Genomic DNA, 22,323 nt, shown 5'->3' with positions numbered 1-22,323 from the left:
CAAGGCCGCCACATCTCTATCTCCATCATCGGTCCATCGGATTTGAAGTATGCCGGTCGTGACAAGAGCAACGTTCAAGATGAAATCCTCGGCCCTTGTTAAATCGTCTCGGTCGGGGTCGAACAATGCGTTCGCCAGCATCCTCGTTTCTCGGTGATTGCACATAAAGCTGCCATTATTAGAACTTCAGTGGGCGGTAAGCGCTGGTGCTTTTTCCAGTCTCGCGTTCGCGCATACTCTTACGCACAATTCGCCGCTGCACTCGCGTGCGTTTCCAGCCGCGTTCATCCCTCCATGTGGCTGCCAGTCGTAGCACGAAGCTCGTTCGTCGCGTTTACTCCACTTTTTTCATCGAAAAATTTTATCCGGAATATCACGTTCGACTCGACGACCGATTAATTATCGTATTTTACTTTTACCGATGGTGCATCATTTTCATGGAAAACGTTTAAATTTCCACGTGGTGCCACGTGGTGGAAAAAATGGCCACCGGTTGCTGCACGACGCTCCTTCGTCGCGTTTATTCCACCTCTTCGGCGAAACGTTCCATCCGGAACGTCGCGATCGACACGAGATCGAAATTAATTATATTCTACTTTCTCCGATGGTGGATCGTTCTTGCGCGAAAGAAAATTAAATTCCTACGGCACGTGGTGAATAAATTGGCCACCAGTTGCTGCACGACGCTCCTTCGTCGCGTCTACTCCACTTTTTCGTCGAAACCTTCTGTCCGGGGGTATCGCGATCGACCCGAGATCCGATCGATCGTCTTATCCTTCCGTCCTTTTCGCGAAAGTCGTTCGAATTTGTGTGACGCGCGCGTGGAAAATACTGGCGCGAATCTTCGAGTTGGTGAGAATCTTTGGCTCGAATTTGATGATTCGTTCGCGTGGGAATCGCACGGCGAGGCGTGCGATTGTCGCGATCGCTCTTATCGCTCGCTCCACTTACGTTCCGCTTCGTTCTACCGACTACTAGTTTGCTGCATTCCCGGTTACTTTACTGGTGGTGAATCGTTAATCGACGCGAGTTACCGCCCACGAGTTGGTTACGATACGCAAGTACAGTGGAAAAAGGAGTTTAGCGAAACAGTTTCGTAAAGCTAAACGATTGGACGAATCGAAAGGAATTGGAAGTCGTTCTAAGAATTCTGTTCGAAGACAGCTTTGAGAAGGCGAACGGCGATTGAAAAAAGAAGAAATTGAAAGACGTCGAAGGAAATCGACGAACGTTCGAATTCAACGAGGCAGTTTCGTACGCCTAGAGACGATGATCGAAGGAAATTGAGAAAGATTCGTCTGTATTTTAAGATTCTGTATCAATTTGGTATAAATAGGTCGAGCAAATATTCACGGTTAATCTTTTCGATAAAGCACTACCTACAAAACCACTGCATTCTATGATTTCATTTCATCTCTGGTGTACCGTAGAATCGTTCCTTTCTCCATTATACGATCGATTAAACAACACCCTGTGTATTAAAACCAACGATTCACCTTCGTATTACTTCCGCGCGAGCTACGTGATAAAGCGCGAGACATTGAAAATGTTAGAACGCGAGAGTATCGTCGCATCCGCGTCTATATGACACGGCGTTTCGAAAGCGTTACGAACCGGCGAAATGAAATGAGAATATCGGGTCTGCGAATTAGCTGCTTTCATCGCGATAACTACGTCTGCGAGTGAACGAGCATGCCTGGCGAGTTTTGGGTAGCCAGAAAATCCTATTGAAATTTCGATCAAAGCGCGCGAGACATGACGCGATCGAAACTTCCCAGTTTTCTCCTCGCCACGTGGCTGCTCGGCACGATCGCTACTAAGTCGCGAATGAGCGACTTTCTGCAAAGCTTGCAGGAGTACGAGATCGTTTACCCTCGAGTGATCCCGAATGAGAGCGCGCGGAACAGAAGATCGACCCACGAAGACCGAGAAACTTGGCGCGAGTATCTCCACTAAGAGCCGGTGTTCCTCGAGATCAGCAACTGGACCTTAAGGACCATGGCCAACGATCGATTGATACTGTCGTCGAATTTCACCGTGAATTGGGTGCGTCAGGGTAAAACCAAGTCCGAGCGACGTAACGCCAAGGCGAACTGCGATCTTCGACAAGGCAGCTTGGAAGGAGACGCGAGTTCCTTCGTCGTCGTGACGATATGCGAAGAAGAAGTGTACGCCTTGATGTTGATCGGGCAGAGATCGTTCTTCGTTCAGCCGCTGGCTTCGTTCAGCCAGCATGTGATGTTTCAGCCGAAAAACGAAAAGTGGTGGTCGATCAGGAATAATTCGAGCTTCGTGTCTGTGAATCCGGAAAATCCTGCAGGTGAGAAGGATCGTTATCGCGATGGCTTTTCATCTTTCGTTAGACGGTTGGATGTAGGTGATTGGTTGATCGATTTACCGACTTCCTTGCCAATTATGTTATAAGCTTCTTACTTTGCGATCCGCCGTTAATTGCTTCTTCTATTCTAAAATTGACTCTGATCGTGATACTGTAAGAACTGATAGCGTCGATATTATAATACCATACATAGAGTATGAGAGTAATCGTAGTACAAACGAATATATATATATATATATATATATATATATATATATTCGGTTTAATAAATTTAATTTAATAAATTTAAACCGTCAAACAGGGAGGGCTTAATCTGCAGGCAAAAAGAAGAAAAAGAAATAATCATTTACAAAGCGAACGACCATTAGCTAATTCCAATTTAAAAATATAGCTAAAGTCAAAGTCATTTTGAACAAATGTTTCCTGTACGCGTTACCGTTTGGCATGGACGAACGTCTCGGACGTTGATGTCCGTACATTTATATATATATATATATATATATATATATATATATATATATATATATATATATATGCAGTTCTGATAATCATTTTCAACTCGCACAGGGAAGAAACATCATTGAGGCTACCGCGAATTAAATTCGCGTATCAAGTAACAGGATAGATACGATTCATACGAAGCTTTGCGTCGTTATTCGAGGTAGGAAAAGCTTTAGCAGTGATATCGAGAAAAGCGAAACTACGAAATCATCGCTGTCGTCGAGACAGAAATTGCTGCGAATATCGCGGAAAGCAGAGCGACGGTAAAGAGTATTACAGGAAAAAGTTGTTCGGAATATTAGCCTTGGCAAACATATTTCAAAGCCGTTGAATATGGCGAGATTGTCCGCTTTGTAAATATTTACCGAAAAACATGTCGTACGAAGCTGGGCAATAAACGCGTTTTTCCACAGTTACAAACAAGTATCGTACGTATGAAACAAGTAACGACGAATTTTCCATTCCACGGCACGCGACAATTGACCGTATTATCAGCGTTTCGTCAGAGTTTCAAGAACTGCGTTTTCTTTTCTGTATTTATGGTTTCGCAACTGTAAAACGGAAGGTTTATTCTGGAGATGCGAGTTCGCGTGAACAACTAGCGCAACGAGTAAAAACACGCGGTTTTTGCAACTCGATCGAATTGTTAGCAACTGTGTGTACGAGATCGTATTACTCCCATCGTTGATCGATGTCAGGCTTCTATCCGAGCACACGGACAACGTTCTCCAACGACCAATCAAACATACCAGATAATAATTTTTCATTGTATCATTATTGTAGCTATTAACGACACGGGCTTGTTGTCGCATGATAAAAAGCATGCAACTGCGCTGACACGATAATACAGCGAACTTTTGCACGCTGCGATGGAAAACGCGTCGTTACCTGTTTCGTACGAACGATACTCGTTTGTAATTCTGTAAAGAAACGTCCGTTGACGAACATTATATAAAGTTCTTCCTTCTTCTTCTTCTTCTTGTCTGTAAATCAACTCCTTACAATTTGACGGTTTAAACACACGGTTTTCGCACACCCCGTATATACAGGATGCAACGGAACAACGTCTGAAAGCGAGAACAACGCGAATCCTTGTGGAAAAATGAAGAAAAAGTATAGGATAAAACGTTCTCATTTTCGACTTGGAGAATCGAGTCTGAAAATTTATCAAGTATACTCGAACTGTATCTGAATATCGGTTCGAATAATAAATTTATTTAATTATATAATTAATTTATTACAAAGGAAATACAATCTGGATGTGAATGTTAAATGGAAACAAATTTTGCTAAGTTGAAAATCGATCGTATCGTAATTACCACGACTCGTTGTTTACAGATTAAAAATCTGTTTTACGAATACGAGGAGCTATATATCTACTATTATTAATCAATTTTTATGAAAAATTTCGTACGATGCGCGGATAAATTCTAATTTGATAAATTGTTGGAATCGTGGAAAATTGAATGCAATAAAATTACGTGGCACGGTTTACACGGTTGCAACTTTATGACCCACTTAGGTCAAGTAGCAATGAAATTTATTGCATATATCGGAAATTCAAGGCACGTAATTGGCAGTTTATAAACAAATTATTTGTTCTCTTAATTAAATTGCCCGCGTCGAAAGCTGTGAAACGTTTTTGTATCGAAATCGAAGAATCCAACATCGCGATCCTATGAATCGAAGAATGCGACGTAAATGTTCGAAGTATGGTTGAGAAACGATAGAAAATTCCAAGTGTTACGCTGTATTTCTCGTTCGATTTGAATCGAAATTTTAATGAGGAACAGCGCCGATTGATATTTAAAAGTGAAACGGTTAAGAGCAACGATACAGGTTTTGTTAAAAGCAATTGGTCTATTTACCTCGCTGTTTAAACGGGTTTGTTTGACGTTACTTTGATCAATTTCCATTGACACTTTTATAGATAGCATTCTTTTTTACGGATGGAAAGCCGTCTGATGGAAATTTGTCTGAAATGTCCGTCGTAAAATTGCATTTTCGCGGGCAACAGAAAACAATGGAATTTTGTACAAAAGCGCAATACTTTAATTAGCGCAAAATTCCATTTTCCCCGCTGGGAAATTGAATTTTCTATTAAAGCGTGATACGTTTAATCAGCGGTGGCGTAAATTCAACAAACTAACAACTGGAATATTGACTTGTCACAATTTTGTGACACCGTATATGTCGTTGATACGTTCCAGTCTGGTCGTATTTACAATTTCAGAAATTTTGCAACTATTTTTTCATTTTATCCGTAACGAGAATAGCGAAGATAAGACAGGCAAACGTGGTAAAACGTTGATAATTCGGTTACAGGGAAATCGAATAAATTCGAAGTTGAAGAAAGTAAGAGAAAGTCGAAACGAAGCAAACGCGATTCCTTAAGCCACGATGTTCAGGGATTTTATAATCTTTCCGGTGACGTCTTCGACGTGGAATACCCAGAAGCTGAGAAATTGATTCTGTACGATGAAAAAGACGATGTCTCCACAGAATACAACGATACAATAGTGGAAGAATTATCGATCGACGTAAATCCTGTTGAGAAATGCTCAGTTGGTATGACCGCTAGTTACTAAAAGGTTACTAGGGTTGTGTTGGTACGACTCCTAACGACGCTCTTTTGTCATAGGAGTCGACCACGCCTTAATTGCTAAGACGCATTGGGAGAGTTTAAACGTTTGCTGTGTGATTTGGTGTTTTGTATAAGAGAGAAAATAAAAGGTGTGATAACCAATCCGAGTGGATCCGAGATTGATTATCAACCCCAACCTATATAAAATAACAAATCCCGAGGAAATTGGATACTTCTCTGGTCCTAAATGGCAAAGGAACAGATTATCAAGTAAGTCAAATATTTTTCCAAATGCCATTCTTGTACAATCGTTGCTTTTTTACTTACCACGTACAATATAGCGGTTAATAAATTAACGAATCATCGAATATTACTGAAAGAAAGAAATTGTACTGATATTCCAATCTATCGTGTACAAAAGTAATAATAACAGCATGTAATATAAGAATAGCTTATCTTCAGCCTTAAAAGGAACTCGGTTTACAATTATTCTCCCTATTGCGTTCCACTCTCTCTTGATCTTCTACACGTTCATCTATATTTCGCTGTTTTTAATTTATTTTATTATTCCCTGTCTATTACACATATGTATATTGTCCATTGCACGAATCTTTATCTATCTTGCCTAATTTAATGTAAAAAAATAGAAAAATAGACAAATTTGCTGGAGGAATACGTTTACCAAAATTTGTCAAGAATTTTAAAGAAATTTGCAGGATGAAATTCACGGTGATACCGAATTGATATTTTTGAAATTATACTTTTGAAATAATTATTTATATCATAATAATTATTCCACGAATACTTGCTCGTAGATATTAATTTATGCTTTTAATAATCATGCGTTTAAGCTATCAAGTCGAGTCGAGTAGACTTTCTAATTTCGTTGAAGATAAGTCGATTTCTAAGATAAGTCATTTCTAGAGAAAAGACCAACTGCTAAGGATTCGCCGCCACGATGGCTAGAGCTTGGAATAGCTGCTGATTACTCCGTGGTAGATTTTCATGGAATTCGAGTACAGCAATATATCTTGGCTCTTTTAAACATCGTAAGTAATACCAAACGAAATTCTGTTATTATACTTAGATATAGAATACCTTCTCCTACATATGTACGCGAGCAACCGGGAAACATAGGGCAGAGTTATGCGTATCTCTGTATTTTCAAGGTACGCTACTTGCTTTCAAACATCTCGATCGTATACTCGGATGGAAGCTCTGTATTTTCTGTTTACACTGTTCAAAGCTTACACGTATCTTTTAAAGAGTTCTGCAAATAATTTATCCGTAATGGAATTTTGTAATCGATTAATTTCAGCCATTCGGTAATTGGTTTTCCAATGCTGTTGAGATTAATAACGTACATTTCCTAAGATAAATATAACGAATAAAATTAATTTTTTAGGAAAATTATATAAGATACGATGTATTTACGAGAGTTTTGAATAATAATTTATTTGTAAGGCTGTAATACTGTTTTAACGCCTGTTACATTTTCGTACGTATTTTAATCCTAGGTCAGTGCAATTTACATGGACCCATCGCTCGAATCCAACATGATTCTAGTGATCGTACGAATGATTTTATACGCGGAAAAACGAGACGTTATGGTAAGCGATTTCCATTAAATTAAATCATTTAACTAAAGTAGTAACTATCTGAGATACGCATATGCGAGTGTCAATTATTTTATTTTCTACTTATCTGTACAGTGTATGGTATATAAATTATATAGGTCAAAATATCTGCGCATGACGTTTTAGGTCGATAAAATGCAACGAGTTCCATTTTGTTAAATTGGACAACCGTGAACGATCCCTTGGAAACAAATTTCCAAACAAACAATTTTCACGGATCATTGACAAACCTCGCATTTATCGTGTATCCGAAATATCTGTATAATCGACTATTAAACCTTTTTCATCTCTTAAGAATCTTAATTTAATGTTATAGACCTATGATAATATCATTGATATACGACACTTGCGATTCCTTTTACTTTTCTTTTTCTGCTATTCTTCTCTGCTGTTGAATCAACATTTCAACATTTTTCAGGAAGATTAAAATACTAATAGCGTTACAAGTTACATTTGATTACAATCAACAACACGATTACTTGCACATATATTTATTATCATTGACGAATATTTATATATAGTATATAATGCATGATGTAATAATAAATATAATATATTCGTAATATTTGCTAGCTTTTATTAAGAAAATATTAAACGTTGTCGTAGGTCCGCCGTGGCGATGCCAGACGATCTCTCGAGAACGTGAACAAATGGAACAGAAAGATGCTGTCCTCGAAGGACGTAAATCACGATGTTGCTGTATGGTTGACGCGATTAGATATAGGAGGTCCTTCCGGTTACGCACCTGTGTCAGGAGTATGCGATCCCGCGAGATCGTGCGCGTTAAATCGAGACGAAGGCTTGACCAGCGCCTTTATCATCGCTCACGAAGTAGCACACATGTGAGTGTCCCACATGTTGGGATATCGTTGGCAAACTGAAATATTCATAACTGGCCTGGGTATTTACGCAGAGACCGTGTGCTATTTATTTATGCAAATACGTACTTTTACGAGAATAATTTGAAAAATGAAATCTCCATAGGAGAACTTATTATCTTTACCGAATATCACAACGAGTACTGTACTTTGAATCTGCCATAGATTTTTGCGTATTATGTGCGTTCTTGCATTCCTCCTTTCACCTACGATGGCTCTTAAACAAGAAACGATATCGTAACGAGAAATACAACTTAGCTGAGCGTCCACTTTGGTTCCACTAGTGTTGTCCCATACGACTTTGTGTTTGACCTCGCTATTAGGGGACTTTTTACCCAACGTTTCCTTCACCGCCTTCACTACCTTCGATTTATCGAACTTGAGACTTAAACTGGCCGTTACTAAATCTTCCGGCTTCTTCGACATCGGTTGGTGTCTCTTCGTGAACCAATTCGACGGTGCCATAAAGGTCGAAATAGCGGCTTTCGAGGATCCGCTAGGCTTACTTTTAGCTCCGTGCAATGTCGACACGTCGAAGCTGTTGGAACGGAAGCTCTTCGATCGACTTCCTTTCTGTTCGGTCGTTTTTCCGGGCCAGTTTGATTTGCTATCGTCCCGGGAACTCGGCGCTTCCTCGCCGCATCGGTTGATTTCCGTCGCGGAAGACGCTAACGAGCTTAGGATCGATATCAGATCCGTATTAGAGCAGACAATGCCCGCAGCACCGGAAACGGATGCACTCGCGGCTCTTGGCAGTTCCGAGACGCGCTTTCGGAGAGAAGACGTCGGCGAAACCGACGGAGTAGGCATTTCAGAGAATCGTTGTTTCGGCTGTTGAGTGTAACGTTGAGCGGAACTGTTACCCTCCAGCGGCTGTATTTCGTACACTTGCTCCGTCGACGTCCTGTACATCCTTAAGCGCACCTGGCAAACGGATTGCTTTTATTCGAAAGACAGTTTCTTTTTTATCATAATTCGTGCGTTATGATACATGTTTCGATGATTGAGCCGTTAAGCGTGACAAAGCGATGGAATTGTTTTGCACAGAAATTCTGGTTCTAAAATTATGTTAGGGATTCTAGGGCGTAATAACATCTTGGAACGCAAAGTTATCGATGTGTCGATGAAAGTTAAGCGAGCTTTATCGAAGCACACGTTCGAGTCTTTGGGCGATTGCTAGGAATACGCGTAATGTTCTTTTCTGTGAGCTGAAAAGTTGAACGACTATAAAAGGCGTTTGTAGAGGATTTCAAAGCGGAAGAAGAAGCGATACAAATGTTTAGATTCAGAAATTATCTGTTTATATAGAGATCTGTTTGATGCAAGATCTAAAATCAATCAAATCGGATTGTATGGATTGTGTATTTGTCTGTGTTAATCCTTTGACGTCGATACCAACGATGTATATAGCGAATGGCGGTTATCAGCCAAGATTATGAGCACGTACGCAAATAGACTAGAATATTTTGCAAGAATGAAATGTCTTGGTATGGTACGCTTATTCTATCTATCCAAGTCAAAATAAGTATAAAAATCGCGTGGCAATCAACATATCTAAAAAAAAAAAAGAAAAAAAAGAGGAGAAACAGATGCTTCTGATTGTTTTTTAGTGCATTTTCATAAAATCTTCTAAATGTTTAATTCTCATAGAATAAAAGGGAGAGTATACGTTTGAATCTCAGCAGATTTTATTAATTCTTTGAAACCATAAATACAATATGAGTATTACATCAACTTTAGTTCATACATGTAACAACATATTATTCTGCATGTAGCAGTTACATTTAATGAAACATTTACTTATCCAATAAATCCATATTCTCTACTAAACGTTCGTTTATTAATAAAACTGCCATAATCGTCCACGCATTGTTCGCTTCCTTAATTATTTTTCAAAGTATAACGATAATCAATGATGCAACAGAAATATCACGTAACATCCCAACAATCTTACATGAGATTTTAGCTGTTTTTACTATACAAATTAAGTCATTATTAAAATAAGTCATTATAATAATATATATATATGTCGGAGATGAAAGAATACCGGAACGTTCCCTTTGGAACTTTGGGAAGACCCCTAGTATTGAAATTTAGATTTCACCATAGCCGTATTAAGAAACTGTTGTCATTCGATCCAACTGTATTTATTTGAGATTTATGATAGTGAGCTCGGGCTCGAGGCGACAACCGGTCGCCGAACGTAGTCGCGGTCAAGGGATGAACGTTTTATCTAACAAAGGCATGAAGTAACTCTATAGCTTTCCATAAAAAAAAATACTTGGGACGGGGCACGACGGTAAACAATTCAACGATTTCTGTCCCGTGGCTCGCCACACGCAGACTTTGTCCTTCGGGTAAGACGATTGCCAGATGCCAACGCATCTTCGCAGTATATGTTTAGCTGGGCGAGGACCCGCTACGAATATTAAATTTCAATTACACAAAGTCTCTCAAATAGACAAATGGCCTGTGCCCCAACTACGGGAAGATAAGAGAAATCTATCCTTCCACGAACGACGCTTCCCGCTAGCAACTTTTCCCAAGGACAGCTAATATCTTTCTCTAACCACCAACATGGAAATTGACCAATTAACAGCAACGTCAATTTCCCACACCCTTCGAACGGAGACTTTTCTCCGCGAATCCGATGATCTCGTGTCTTTTTTTTTTGCGTGGGGAGCGGAAAATGCAATTACGCATGCCCAGTGACCCGCATCACTGGGTTATGTGGGAGTCGGTCGGTTGTCGTTGCCATACCCACTAAAAACCCCTCCTCCTTCTTCCTCCGCTTAGAGGGCAGACAACCCCGGTAAAACCTGTCGGCAGTCATCAGGGTTGTCCTTTCGTGCCCCGTTGTATCTACTTCTTCGGGCAGTTACTGCTCATGTCGTCCTCTCAGCCAGTTCAGAATACTGGACTGGTCTCCTTTTGCGGTTTTTCGTTGTTTCGTGTTCTTGCCCTCATTGCTCCACGTAGTTGTTGTTTCGCTCGTTCTCCTCCTTGCCTCTTCCCAGGCCTTCGCTGTCACCCTCCTGTGACACATGACGGTCTTGCAGAATTGCCTGAATTTATTCCAGCTCTCGTTCTTGGCGATCAACGTGGCGATCAGATTGCCCACGTCTATCTTCCCGCCCAGAGCGTTTTCCAGCTCGATCCTTCTGTCCGTCCACTTCGGGCACGCGAAGAGGGCGTGCTCTGCATCGTCGTTCGGGTCTACACAGTCGAGACAGTTGCTGTCGCTGTCCTTGCCAGTCCTTTTCCTATAGACACCGAAGCTCCCATGCCCGGTTAGCAGCTGCATGGTGTGGTGATCGATGTCCATCTTCTTTTTGGTAAATAGCAGCGCACTCGGTATTAATTTCTTTGTGATATTTTCCTTTTTGTGGTTGTTCCACTCCTTCTGCCAGTCCTCCTGGGCCTTCTTGCGAATCGCCTCCAGTTCCTCCTTCAGCTTGCAGCCGTCATCCGTGCCAATCCTGGACCCATGGATCTTGTTCCTCTCGTAGGTCTCTCCGAGCATCTTTATCCTTATGCAAATCGGGAGATTCCCGGTCAACACGCAAAGTGCCGCGTGGGAGACGGTACGGTATGCCGTCGTTGTTATGCACAGGGCCGTTCGTTGTGCTCGTTTCAGCTTTTTCCTGTTCTTAACGGTATTCGCTGCTCTAGCCCACACCGGTGCTCCGTAAGTTACGATGGACTCCCACACGTTGTAGTAGAGCCTACGAGCCAAGCTGGGCGGCCCGTTGATGTTGGGTAGAATTCCCCTAAGGGCTCCTATTAACTTGTCGGCTCTATTACACACTATCTCGATATGCGCACCGAACCTCCGACTGGAGTCGATGACGACTCCGAGATCTCGTGCCCTTAGGCACACCCATCATAGATTTCTTCGACAGCGTCACCGCGACGGAGAGCCACTCACTCTAGTGCGATCTCATCGGCAATCGACCTGTCTTTTGTATACGTAATAATTGCCCCTTGCTCTAACATACAGTGTAACTTAGACGCTAACGAAGGGTAAAGTTCGTCATCCCGTTGACCGCGGATTCGTTATTGAGCCTAGGATCATCGTCATTTGCTTCTCGAGTATCTAATTATCGCGATTACTTGTCCAATTCCATCATAGTCATATTTGCACTAGTAAATATCTCCTCTATTACATAACGATCACGTCTAGCGCCAATAGGGATTCGTTTCACGCCCTTATCCCTAACTCTAATCTTAACGCCAACCCGACATATATATATACATACATATATATATTTTATACATACATACATATATCAATTTTTATACACACAATTATACATATTCATTTTCATTTAATATTTTCATTTAATAATTTAATAAACCTTCGTCCCGCAAAGGCAAATAAATTCACGCATAACATTTCTCTTCAGCGGCATTGTTCTAGGATTGTATTTGTTGAAAGATGGATAGCATTAAGCGCTGGAATAAAGAATGACGAATCGTTATTCTTTAACCATCGTACTTAGACACATATTTATTGAGCTACTTGTATTTTAATCGAAGTCTAATATCCTCCATCTGTAGGCGTAAATATTACTGCCGTTGTTAATGTCATTTTAAGTTTTACTACTGGACAGGACATTTAAGTTTGAAGGCAGGCAAATCTACTGTTCTTAAAGCTGACATTTAGACATCTAAGATTTTTTGTGTCTTTATTGACAAAAATATATTTGACTTTGCATATCTAAAATAAAGGATTTGCGTTATCTAAAATAAATAGATCATCTTTCTTTAGAAAATTCAATGTGGTGAAATTAGAATATGAGATAAAAGAAATACTATGCATACTTATTGTTCTTCTTAAAAATTAAAGGAATACTCATAATCCTAAAACATCCTTTCTATGTTGTACTAGATATATATACAATTAAAATGTGTAATAATGTGAATGATAAACTAGTTCGAATAATTATTTTGCTTAAACGTAAGTTAATTGAAATCAGATGAATGTTATACACGCATTATACCGTGCATTATGAACTATTGATTGATTGATGCTCATATTTAATTATTAACGAGAAAATTAGAAAAATCAAATTGAATTTAATCTGTCCTTCTTATATTTATTAAGATGAGTTCTGGGGCTTGAAACACTCGAGATTAGAAATTTTGATTAATGTTTCACATTATGACTGGACGCTTGTTGTAATATCTTTTGTACGAGATACACTATACATACACAAGATCAAAATGGAATTTCGAAACGGTCGTATCGTTCAACAAAAATCTCTTTTATCTTTGATCCTCTTCATAAAAATGCAATTCTCCTTTACAGAACATCATATAACATTTATTGTACGATATATTGTTCAATTATATTTCGAAATTTTCAGCTTCGAATCTTTGTTTAATTATACTGTAGAATTAAATATCATGCGTTATTTAAATATAGAGATAGACTAAACTTTTGTCCACATTTATTAAAGCTGTATCAACTGAGATGTTTAAATTTGCGAAATTTCATGGACTTTTATATTTAATTTTTCATCATGAATCCCGCTTTGCGATACAATACATATTAGATTTATAATATCTTAAATTTACAGTACCAATGCTGATTTCATCTGAAACTATTTGTTTGCAAATGATATCTTTCTTCGTTGGAATTACCCTTCACTTATAAATTAATAATTATTAACATTGAACAGTATTGTTAAACTTCAATAAAAATAGGATCGATAACTAAATGTTAGTTAAAGAAACTTCCTATTACAGGTATAACAAATCATATTGAATTTTGTTTAGAAAACAATAATAAAAATGGGTGTCTTTTTGTGAAAATAATTTACAGCATATCACTCGACTTATTCATATAAGAGACATTAGTTTGTTTAAATACCCTGTTGCACCCTTTTATTCATTTTCAACCCAATTTTTTCACAACATTAAAAAATATTTTAAGCCTGAAGAAAAACATGAAAAACTTCTTATTAGCATGATTTCATGCTAAACATCCTCTTAAGATATTATAAATCTTTCTTGTTTACTAAAACCAGAGCCTAACTGAAATATACGAGTATCGCAACAGGATTAATCGTAATACATGATTAAATACAAGCAATATGTAAGCTATATTTTTACTTTTTACTTCAGAAATAAATATTTCACCAGCATCGTCTTTAGCTTAAGGAAAATAAACTTGTGAAATTTAATTTAAAGCTTCGTAAAACATGGAAATGTTGCAGGATAACAAATCAGAAAAGATATATTAAATAAATCACAGTTCAGGTATCTATAACATGTGATTCTCTTAACAAATCTGTTTCATTCATCAAGCAACTGCAAAATTTCCGTAAAATCAGAAGCGGTTTCACAAATTATAGGCATTCGTAAACATGATAGATAAGAGTTAGTATCGCGGCGTTTTAGAGTATCTATGAGCGTAATATGGAAAGTAAAAAGATGTATAATAAAAATAGTTCACTTTCCAAGCTATCACTAACATTGTAACGAATTATTATACATATAACGGCTCACGAAAGTACTCGGACGCTTACAGAAACTTTCCATGAATATTTTGTTGAAGCTTTTCATGAATTTCAAGATGCATTAGGCTGTCTCAAAAGTTTCTTTCGTTTTGTTCTATTACTACAAAATAGATCATACATAAATCGATAGAATAATATAAAACAAAAAGTGTCGTGCATCTATTATTTCCTTATGAAACGAAAGAAGCTTTTGAAACAAATGTAAATAGGAATTATAAGATGCTTATTGATTACCATCGGTATTTGGACAGTTAATTATGTATTGTATAAATAAGTCACAATATTTTTAGTAGGAGCATTTTTACCCCTAATCAATCATATGTTTAAAAATACTCTTTACATTGTACATTAGTTTTTTGCTATGTGTACGTCTGCAATAAGCATCTTCTAGCTTCCATATATATATTTCCAAATTAGTCTCAATTTTTACCGGTGTAATCATGATAGACACGTCTCGTTACATTGAAGTGAAGTGAAGAAAAACACTAACACACATAATATATATTCGCAAAAATCTTCTATCTAATATTTTCGTCAACTACTGTATACACATTTATTAGATATTTGTGTGAGATTAAAATCGACAGATACGATAAAAGAATATTGTAGAGGTATAGCAATAAGAAAATACAAGGAAAGTATAGCTCGTTAATTTGAATTACACCAGATTGTCAGTCATCTATTAGGTCGTGTTAATCTCTGAATAAATTCTTAAATAAATAAGTGTTAATAAAGATAAAGATAAAGAAGTGTTAATTAAACTAGAGACACTTAACATTTATTAGCATTTGTTCTTCCCCATTACTTCTTGAATAGGTCCTTTAGGGAAGAACAGAGAGACGGTTCGCTGGATTCCGTCTGATTCCGATTTTGATTCTTGGTATTTGAAAACCAATTTGTCACTTTGCCTGACATTGGTTTGTTCGGAGATACCGAGGGCTTTCCGCTCGACCCGGAAGCCCCCGTATCGTTTCCCTTTTCCGCCGTTAACATCTTCTCAATTGCGCTACCAAATACCTACGGACAAAATTGTTCTTATAAATTTATGAATATTATGTATTTACGTATTTGAATGAAAATTTTTATGAAACGAGATTTCGCGTTAAAATACGTAATAGTAAATACGATAATTTACACGTTCTTTTTACCAAGATGAAAATGTACATGTAAATTTACTTGATGTATATGTAAATAGAAATATTTATATGTAATATTTATATGCTTGTATTTAAAATATTTTCATGCTTAAAGAATAAAGGTCATAATGTTATAAATATTTAAATCCTTGCACCTCTCCTTTATCGCGTAAGAAAGAGAAACTAAAGGTTTCACTCCAGAGAATGAGCTTCGTTCTAAAACAAATCAAATAACATATATTTAAGTATTTAACTGTTATTTAATATTCCTAATATTCAAAATAATATTTAACATTTCTATATTATTAATATAGATGAGAAGTCGATAAGATAGTTTACAATCATTAAGTACAGTATCGCAGATCCACCATCAGAGGTCAGTAATATTAAAATAAAATTCATGTTGGATTAAAAGTGTGGTTAAGTTGGGGCTAACCCCAAATTTGCAAATTTTGACCTAAGTCAAAAAGTGGCCATTTTTGCACCTCCTCGCGAACGAAAAATTCTTGTGCGACGTTTAAGAGAATTTATCAAAAAAAAAAACAAAGAATTATTAGCATTTATACGAAATGTGACATGGAAGTTGAAAAAGATGAGTGTATAGATGAAAAAATTAAGCAGAGGTAAAACTTACGCGCTACACTTGATCTTCATTTTCTTTAAATTTTGATCCAGCTGATAAATCAGTAATTAAACCAAAGGAACTAAGTTTGAAATCAAGCGAATCTGAAATACTATCAGACTGTTGCTACTGGAGAACAATAGCCATCTTGTACTTCGTACTTGCTCGATTCCAAACTCTAATCGATATACCAACAGAATTTACCAGCAAAATAATTATTCAGAGATTCTGTCGGTAAAACAATTGAAGTTTAAAATCGAACGAATCCGAATTACTGCGAGATCGTTGGTGACTATTGTTCTCGTAGCAACAAACTGATGGTACTTCAGATTCGTTTGATTTCAAACTACAATTGATTTATCAATAGAGTTGTCGAAGAATTATTTTGTCGATATCGGTGTAGAACAATAGTCAACAACGATCTCGCTGTACTTCATATTTCCTCTATTACAAACGTCGATTCATTTACCAGCAGAGCATCTGAAGAATTATTTCACATGGATCATGTAGAAAAAAAACGAACACGAAAATGGAACTGTAATAACATTTTTTATTCCTTGCTGAGAGCCGTTCTTAAACATTTTTCCCTTCGCAAGAAGATCGGAAAATAACCACTTTTGACGCTCTGTTTTCATCCCATATGAATTTTATCTTTAATATTACCGATTGATAATAATGTCACTGCGATATTGTCCGCAATGATTGCAAATTATCTTCTCCACGTTTCACCTATATCGATAATACAGAATATCAAACAACAATTATTTAATTTCACGTTGTTGTTGACTTTATTAATTTTTACGATAAAGTGCATTCTCTGGAAGAGATTTTACGATTTACGATTTTCTTTTTCATTCCCCCTTTCACCTACGATGGCTCTTAAACAAGAAACGATATCGTAACGAGAAATACAACTTACCTGAGCGTCCACTTTGGTTCCACTAGTGTTGTCCCATACGACTTTGTGTTTGACCTCGCTATTAGGGGACTTTTTACCCAACGTTTCCTTCACCGCCTTCACTACCTTCGATTTATCGAACTTGAGACTTAAACTGGCCGTTACTAAATCTTCCGGCTTCTTCGACATCGGTTGGTGTCTCTTCGTGAACCAATTCGACGGTGCCATAAAGGTCGAAATAGCGGCTTTCGAGGATCCGCTAAGCTTACTTTTAGCTCCGTGCAATGTCGACACGTCGAAGCTGTTGGAACGGAAGCTCTTCGATCGACTTCCTTTCTGTTCGGTCGTTTTTCCGGGCCAGTTTGAAGAAATTCCCTTCAGATCTCCGGTTACCGTTATCCACTTCATATATAGAGTTTGAAATCTTTCTCAAAATTTTGAAAGGTCCTTTCCTAATTTCTTCCAGCTTATTTCTATTCATTCTGTTTCCGTTGTGGGTGAAGACCGTATCACCAATTTTAAACTCGTGTTCTCGTCTTTTTTTGTCATATTTTTGTTTGTTGATTTCGAAATTTCTTGCTGAGTTTTTAAATGCTTCTTCTCTGTCTCTTTTTAAGTTTATCTTCTTCTCTGTTATTCCCTTAGGGATGATTTCGATCATTTTCCCATACAGTAAGTGATTTGGGGCAAATCCCGTTACACTGTGTCTGGTGTGATTGTATTCTTCTACGCTTTTTTCTGCGATCTTTGTCCAGTTTCTTTTTTTTTTTCGAATTGATCTTGCATCTGATTCTGTTTACTAATGTTTGATTTACCCTCTCGTTTAGTCCATTGGAGGATGGACAGTCTGTCGAGGTGAAAATTAATTTAATGTTTTTCTCTCTCGCGTACTCTTGAATTTCCTTGGATGTCATCGCTGGGTATCGGTCTGCAAGGATAATTTTTATGGAGTCAGTTTCTCCTGTCGAGTTTATAAGTTTTATGATATCTTCCGCGCGTTGTGTTTTCGATGTGGACATAAAAACAGCCCTTGAAAAGTGATTTATGAGTATATGCATATACTTCTTTGGTGAGTTGTTGTTGGAAAAACCTCGGACCGTATCGAATGACATTATTTCAAACGGTTTCCTCGCTGGTCCTAGTCTCCACATAAGCCCGATCGGTCTTCTCGTTCTGCTTTTATTCCTAATGCAGGTTTCGCATTGTTTGCAGAATTTGTCGACAATTCGGTCCATATTTTTGAAATAATAAAAGGGTCGGATTTTTTTCAATATGTGATTCCTTCCAACATGGCCAAAGAAATCATGCACCGTCTTTATGATATGCTCGCCTAAACTAAACTCTTGTGAGACGAATATACGTTGGCGTCCTTTAATATTTTTAAAAAAAATCTCTGATTTTTTTATAAGGTCTTTCGTATTTTTAATATCTTCTCTGTTTTCTTTCTGATCTCGGATTATGTCTTGTTTTTTTATAATATTCGCTACTTTCAAAACCTCTCCTTCGTTCTCAAAACTTTCTAAGACGGGGTTCCTGGATAGCGCGACTGCCTCTATGTTGTGTTTTCCTGGTGAGTAGATGATTTTGAAGTCGTACTGCGATAAGTAGTGCATCAGGTCTCCTAAAGTTTCATCGGTTCTTGCTTTGATTCTCATTGATTCCAACGGTTTATGGTCTGAAAGGACAGTGAAGTATCTACCGATTAACCAATGCTGCCAGTACTGAATCGCCTCTTTGACCAGAACGCCGAATTAATGTCAAACGTTGAGAAGAAATGGCAATTTCCCGCTTTGACTATGATATCTTCAATTCTTGGGAATGGTTGTGGTTCCGGAACTACAATTTTGTTTATCTCTCTGAAATCAATACATAGTCTATCTCTACGATTCGACTCTTTTTTAAAGGCTAGTGTCACTGGTGCTGCAAATGGTGAACTTGATTCCTCTATGAGATCGTGTTCTAGTAGTTTCGTAATCTGGAATTCTATTTCTCTCTGATCTGGAATGCTACATCTGTATGGTTTCTTTGATATGTATTTATTTTCGATTAGCTTAATAGAAGCTTCTTGTGATTTCCTGGTTCCCACATTGTGTTTAGCAAATACATCTCTCTATAAGTTGGCTTACCTCTATTTTTTGTAGGTTATTTAGGTGTTCTAGGTTGTCCATAGGCTTACCCGTCTCCTTGTGTTCGGTAACGTTTACCTTTCTTCTCTGGTTATTTCTTCTTTCTTCTTTTCTATTAAATATTACTTCCTCTTTGTCGTCTACTTTTTGGCTAACCCTCAAATTCTCGTCTTGTCTTAGTTTGAATTCCCTTATGGCGTCCAGCCCTAAGATGAGATCATATGTGAAGTTATTATTGCGTACTATATACACATCTATCTCTTTCTCTATCTTGTTTATCCTCATTTTTAGTCTTGCCCGGCTACTCGTGAAGTCTTCCCCATTGATGGTTTTGAACATGCTCTTGTCTTCTTTTATCTGATCAATGATCCTTTGATCGATAAAACTTGCATTCGCTCCCGTAAACACCTTTAATCTCTTTTTGATCGTTGACTTTAACTCGCAGTTTTATCAATGGTTCGTACTTCTCCGGGCATTTTAGTGTTTTTCTTCCTTCCCATCCGATGTTCCTGCTATTTCATTTTCTGATGTGAGCGCCTCCAGTGAATTTATTTGTTTGGGTTTCTTCTGGGGGTTTCTGTCTCTATTTCTACATAATTCCACTGGGTGGAATCGGCCCGGGAAGTTCAGTGCTTCACAGATTGTGCACGGTTTTTTTTTTGAATGGTGGATTTACCTTTCTAACCATGTCTATCTTTCTTTCTTGTGTTTCTTTCCTTTTTCTCCAGTCTTCATATTGTCCCAAAATTCCTATTAGGTCATTTGTTGTCTGTATATTATCGCTTTCGATTTTGTCTTGGACTTCGATAGGTAATCCAATGACAATCAGGTGTATCCTCACCTCTTCATCCATTTCCCTTTTTACTTCCAATATTAGTCGTTCTTTCTCTATTGCATATTCTACGAACGAACCTGAAAGGTATTTAAAGTTGTAAGCATATCGTATTGCAGGCCAACCTTTATTCTTAAAGGCGTTGAGAAATGCTTCTTTCCAATCTTCCCAGTTGTGTCCTCCAGCTTTCAGTAGATTTGTTTGGTACCACCTTTTTGCTGTTTTTCCTAGGTACTTTCTCAAACCTTTGACTTTTCCTCATCGCTTTTTATTTTGTATTTTTTGCATTCCTCTTCATACTCTGATATTCAGTTTGTGGCTTTCTGAGTTCCTTCTAATCGTTCTATATTGTTGTTTGTTTCAACTATTTCCCTCTTATCTCGTCTTTAAAGGGTCTCTAGAAGTTTTTCCATTTCCACGTTGAGTTCCTCGATTTCCGTCTTTGTTTTTCTTGTGGGTGTTCTTTATGCTTCCTCTAAGACAATGTCTCGGAAAACGAAGTTTGAATCCGTATCGGTATCAGTGCTGCTGTCTCATCGTCTATTGTGAATTTAATATTTCCATATTGGCCTACCTTGGTTGGGATCGATGCTGAAGTCTGAAAATCGAGTTTTTTTTATTATGAAATGATTTGATAAAATACAAAAATGAACAACAATTAATATGCGTCTATAACAATCAATAACGATGATTATCTAAACGGGAAATTATAAGTCTTTGGTGCAATGTTTACCTGAAAATCGAGAATCGATTCCCCGCATACTTTGTTTTTTAATAATTTGTTATATATTATTATTTTTTTACAGTTGACGTTTGAAAACGATGAACGTTTTTGATATTAATTAATGAAGCTTCGCATTATGCAGCTGTATCGATTATATTAAATATATATGTTTTGAATAAATAGAATTAAAAAGTGAGAAGAAATTAAGAAATAAGAAATTAATCAAACTTACGAAAAAAGATCAATGTCTCTGTTAAATTATATACGTTGTTTATATTAAATAATATTACACCTGTATTGTTGATAGAATTTGTTTACTACACACACACATATATATATATGTAGTATCGTGGGCAAAAGGCCTAAGATATCTGCCGAATCGTAAACAATGTCGCGAGAGCCGCGGCATCGTCGGGTACATCAATGTGTCGTCGATCCTTTTTAAGTGGATAGTTTCGTGGAAAGAGCGCGCGTGACCCTGGCCACGGGCGTTTCGGGACGTGTCTCGAACGGCGGGAAAAGACAAAGAGACGTTAAAGTGAGTATTAGTTGAGAAGCCGGAGAGAACGGATGCAAAAGGTGTGCAGAGTGTGAATTGAGAAGCGAGAGCGAGCGAGTGTAGAAGCCGAAGAGTGTGAATCGGGAAGTCGAAAGCCGCGTCTGAAAATAAGACGTACGACAGCATTGTAATTATTTCGTTGCTTCGAATATTATTAATTAAATCAAAACATCATTACTTGTCCTTTCCTCTAAGACCCATTAAGATACTACATAATTTTGGGGGCTCAGCCGGGATCTAGAGCGCTAAGTGGCAAGTGAAAGTGATATTTCGGAACGATGAGTAACTACATTGCAGGAGAAGCATATTTGACTGACGAGCAGGTGGCTCAGATGCGAATACCTGAGTTAAAAGACGAGCTGAGAAAACGACGGCTGAGATTAACGGGTAGAATGCGCGAGCTGGTAGCGCGATTGCTGGCTGCGGTACGTTTAGATCGGTAACATGGTGCACGAGAAGAAGACGATGATGACGACGATGTTTTAGAAGACGACGACGACGACGAGATGGGCGTGATTGGGGACCGTTTAGACGGCAACGGTCCAGGGAATCACGATCTCAGTATTCATGACGGCGGAGTTCGGGTGACTCCAGTGGTAAGACGACGAGGGCAAGACGAGCCTAAGTGCACGGTGTTAACGTTTGAAGACGTAAAAGACTCGTTAGGAAAATTCAGCGGAGATGACCTACCGAATGTGAGCCAATGGATAAGGGATTTCGAGGAAATGGCGGAAGTGTGTGGCTGGTCGGACATCCACATGGTGGTTTTCGCCAGAAAGCTTCTCACAGGCTCTGCTCAAGCTTTCGCACGCCAAGAACGATGCACGAAGTCCTGGGCGAAGTTTAAAAAGGCGTTGGTAGATGAATTCCCAGACATAGTGAGTGACCGGGAGGTACATCAAGAATTAGCACATAGAACGAAAAGAACAGACGAGAGTCTGCTTCAGTATATGTATAATATGCG

General features: G+C 38.1%; 1 protein-coding gene across 4 annotated transcripts in view; it reads left to right on the top strand.

Moving 5' to 3' along the window:
* Nucleotides 1–22,323, top strand: part of LOC126926971 (uncharacterized) — a 234,636-nt gene continuing 212,313 nt past the window's right edge. For 2 of the 4 annotated variants that reach the window (XM_050743275.1, XM_050743271.1), the window contains exon 1: nt 1–196. The gene's annotated coding sequence lies outside the window, so the exon portion shown is untranslated. Of the gene's footprint in view, nt 197–1,854; nt 2,208–22,323 lie in introns of those variants that run through there. The other 2 variants (XR_007715043.1, XM_050743273.1) reach the window with 2 other exon arrangements.

The sequence above is a fragment of the Bombus affinis genome, unplaced genomic scaffold, assembly GCF_024516045.1.
Source record: "Bombus affinis isolate iyBomAffi1 unplaced genomic scaffold, iyBomAffi1.2 ctg00000068.1, whole genome shotgun sequence".
Taxonomy (NCBI): domain Eukaryota; kingdom Metazoa; phylum Arthropoda; class Insecta; order Hymenoptera; family Apidae; genus Bombus; species Bombus affinis.
The sequence above is the reverse complement of the archived record's forward strand: the minus strand, read 5'-3'. Positions and strand labels throughout refer to the sequence as shown.